We start from the raw sequence: 4,316 nt of genomic DNA on the forward strand, positions 1-4,316 counted from the left end.
TGGGACAGGAGGATGAGTCTGTATTCAGAGGGGATACTGGAGGGAGCTTCCAGGCACAGGGCTCGAAGTCTTCTATGAGGGGGACTGTGAGCTTCCTTCACACATGCTGGTCCTGAGAGAAGAGTAAGGTAGGTCCAGACAAAGCATGTCCCCAACTACAGAAGGGACATTTCCAGAAGACGCTGCTGTGATAAAAAAAAAAAAAAAAAAAAATCAGACTGAGGTCTGAACAGTGTTCCCCAAGACATCACTACGGTTCCAGAAAGGGGTGAAGTGTGACGGGGATAGACAGAGTGAAGGATGGGGGGGGCACCTGCTTGCCTGGTCCCCCAGCAGTCCCAGAGATGAACGCTCTCTAGGCCCCACTGAGGTCACTGAGGTCACTGAGGTCAGAGTTAGGGAACTCAAATATAGTTACCAGTGGGAGGCTGAGAAACAGGCCTGGCATCCGGCTTCTGACTCCCCGGGGAATGAGAGCAGTAGCGGGCTGGCTGCTCCTTGTGGTGTGGACTTCTGTCTAACATGTCAGGGCACATTTTATGTGGAGGGTGGGCACCAGTGCCGCTCTTCCACCAGAGAACATTCTGGAAGCTGCAGAGCCTTGGATCATGGGTGGAAGAAGGAAGATTCGCTGCAGGGGATCATGGGAGAAAGGGTCCAGGTGATACCCCCCTATCCTGACCCCAACACTCCAACATCTGCCTCGCGCCTTCTCATTGGTGGCTCTTGTCTCCATCCATAGTGGGGGTCTTTGGCCAGGGAGCCTTTCGGACGCTTTGCTCTGGTCTCTGACCTGTTTCTCCCCGACAGCACCAATGTGACACAGTGCACGCACACACACACACACACACACACACACACACACACACACACACACACACACACGTGCACACTCTGGAGCCGAGTGATTTAAGGACTCCAGCCCTCGTCCCTCTCACGACTGTTTGCTATCCAGTATCTTTGCATATCATACACACTTCAGCATCAGTGTGTCAACTTCCATTTTGATCTTTATAAAAGATTTTTATTTGCTTTTCATTACATGTCTGTGTGTGGGTTTGTACACGTGCGCAGGCTCCCACAGAGATTAGAGTTGGATCCCTGGGAGCTGGGCTTGTGGGCTTGTGGCCTGCCTGGCGTGGGCGCTGGGAACCGAACTTTGGTAAGAGAAGTATGTGCTCTTACAGGCCCCGACTTTAATTTCAAAATCTTGTGGAATTACGTTGCTGGAATTGTGTTGAATCATAGAGCAGGGGGAACTGAGTATTGCTATTGAAGAACAGGAGGATCTTCCATGTGGGATGTGTTAGTTTTTGTCCCTTTGCGTTGCCCCCAAAGAACCGCCAGTGCCTGTGATGACGAGAAGTGCAGACAGTGAGTTACCATGTCACTCCAGACCTTTGTCAAGTACTCGCCCTCACCAGCACACGCCAGGGCCTCTATAGATGCCTTTGGTCAAGTTGACGGAATTTCCCTCTGTGACTGGTTTCTCAAGAATGGATGTCAGAGTTTGTCTGGGAAGCTTTCCACTTCTTTTGAGACATTACAGGCAGCAAAGTAGGTTCCAGGGCACAGCTTCCAGCTTATTCCTACCTTTGTCTTTTAAAAAAGCCTCATCTGGACAAGCCACTCCCTCCTGCTCATCATCCCTCCTGAACTGGGTCCAAGTTGGCTTGCCTCATCACCACTACCCGCCTCCCTCTGGACCAGCCCTCTTGAACTCACCCCTCAGCCCTCACCATGAGCAGCCAAGGCTACTCCGGAGAAGAAGTGGCAGCGGTGGTGAAGATTTGAAAAAGATGTTGGTGGCAGTGGTGGCCCCTTTCCCTCAGGCTCACGTGGCAGTGATGGTGGAGGCAGAGGGCAGGAGGCCCAGCTGGCTTTGGCCCTGTTGGCAGCGACCTGCAGCAGAACCGAGTCACCGAGAAAGAATAGCGATTCCTAGGATCTGGGCCAGTCAGAGGCACAGGTGGACTTGACCTCACAGCTTTTCAACTTTCACAGGGAGCCAGTGACTGACAGATCATCTTCCTCCTCTGAGGCTACTACTGTCCCAAAGAAACAGGGGTAGCAACAGCACCAGCACCGGCTATGACCGTGAGCCTTCCAAGAACTGCAGTCTCAGGTGGGCAGTTTGCTGTGGCTGCCGCCTCCGACTTACAGAAGTATCCAGTTCAGGTATCACTCCCCAAAGCGATGCCTAATATTCAGTATGAAGTGATCCCACAGTTCCCGACGCTGACAGGCAGCAGCCAAACCCGTCTCCCTCCAAGGCCTGATTAATAACGTACTCTCAAACAGACTCCATATGCGACTGATGTACCAGAGCCCCTGAGTGGAAGCATTGTTTTGCTTCTCTATCAGCAGTGTTTCTACACTTACCTCGACTCCCAGTTCTCAGGCAGTCACGATCAGCAGCTCCGGATCCCGGGAGAGCGGCTCACAGCCCGTCACCTCAGGGACCTCCATTAGCTCTGCCGTCTCGCTTGCTTGCTGTCTTCACACGCTAGTTCCAGCTGCTTTTGCACCAGAGCCAATAGGCACTCAAGAACCACTACCACCGGCGACACGGAAGTTATGAAGTTTACTACCAGTAGATGATCAGGGACCAGCTCTCAAGGCCAGATGCTCCAGGTCAGTGGGCTACAGGAGCCCGATGTTCTGAACATACGTCAGAACCAGACGCTGGGAAGCTCGCTGCGAGGGAGTCAGCAAAAAGAGGCAGAGTGAACCCAGCAGACATGCTAACAACAAATCCTTACTCCTCTTAGCTAGCTCAAGGGGGACAGCTCTTCAGGCCCCCCCAAGCAGCACCATCATCAGGGCGGACCTTCACAACTCAAGCTACTTCCCAAGGGAACCCTCCAGAGCCTCCAATGTAAGGCTGTTCCAGACTGTGGCATCATCATCGTTTGAGACTCCAATAGTGAGGGTCAAGGGACATGTGAGTCAGCAGACACCACTCCTGCAGCTGCAAGATCTCCAAGTTCAGAACACACAGGCCCAGACAATCACCTTGCCTCAAGTGCAGGGTATTTACTTGGAGCAGAATAGCAGCAGCGATATCACCCTCTACCTCAGCTGCCTCCATTCCTGCTGCATAGTCAGGTGAATGCTGCTCAACTCTCCTCTCCACCAAGCCTCCAGGTGATTAACCTCAGTATTGGGTACTTCAGGGAACCAGACCCATCTCCTAGCCTGCCATTGGTTATCAAAAATACCCCATTTGATCACGGAACTCACCTTGACCTCTATGGATCTATTGGTGATAGGATACATCGGAGACATCAGGTGGGGAAGAGAACAGCCCTGATCCCTATGCCTAAGCTGGTCAGAGGGCCCAGTGGAACATGTGTATCTGACCCTACTGTAAAGACAGCACAGAGAGGGACTCTGGAGATCCGGGCACAAAAACAAACCGTACATCTGCCATATTGGGGTCTGGCACAGAATATGGCAAGACCTCCTACCTCCAGTACTGTGGAGCTGGCATGTAGAGAAGAGGCATGCTTGTGTGTTCCTGGTCATGCTGTGGGAGACACTTGGCACATCCAGATGAGCTGCAGAGACATAAAACACACATTCACGGGGGAGATGAGATTTGCCCGCTCTGAGTACCCTAAGAGCTTCATGAAGAGTAGTCATCTGTCAGAGCTCTCAAGGCCCACCGGATTAAGAAGGGAGGCCCTGACATATCCCTGGGTGGAGGAACCTTGCCTCTGGACGATGAGGCAAGTTTGGAAGGCTGCAATAATGTCACCACTTTATCCTTGTTACCGCCAGTATGGAGGCCATCTGCCCAGAAGATATTACCCATATTGCCAACAGTGGCATCAATGCCATACAGGTGGAAGATCTGTAGTCCACTAATACCTGTGGCAGTGACTTCTGAGATTAGACAGCTGGGGTTAGGGACATAGGCGGACTATCCATCAACCGTGGGGTGCAAGGTTGTATGGATCCAAGAGACATGCAGAAGAGAGAGCCATGAGGCATGAAGGTGCGCGGTGGTGGGAAGAACCGGAAGACGACAAGAGAACAGATGTGGCACCTTTCTTTGTCACCAGTGCCTCCATGACTGTGGAAAATACTCGTGAAAATTTATGTTACCCTTTAGGGAGAACACCTTAGTGCACCTTTTTTTCCTCTCTTCCTTCCTCCCTGTCCCTCTGTGAGGGAACTGGTAGGTAGGAACTATTAACTATTTGGATTGCATTTCAGTCTCCTCCATACTCCTCTGTGTGCCACTCCAATCAGAAGCCCAAAGTTCTCTCTGGAACAGTTGAGGCTCACCACACAGTCGACCTCGTTCACCT

The 4,316-nt window shown here is 51.9% G+C and overlaps 1 pseudogene; it reads left to right on the forward strand.

The window, feature by feature from the left end:
* The first annotated feature begins 1,740 nt into the window (after positions 1 to 1,740).
* On the forward strand, positions 1,741 to 3,862 carry LOC128117384 (transcription factor Sp1-like; annotated as a pseudogene).
* Positions 3,863 to 4,316: the final 454 nt, after the last annotated feature.

This window comes from Peromyscus californicus, unplaced genomic scaffold, assembly GCF_007827085.1.
Source record: "Peromyscus californicus insignis strain IS unplaced genomic scaffold, ASM782708v3 Scaffold_21__1_contigs__length_65335640, whole genome shotgun sequence".
In the NCBI taxonomy this organism is placed as follows: Eukaryota; Metazoa; Chordata; class Mammalia; order Rodentia; family Cricetidae; genus Peromyscus; species Peromyscus californicus.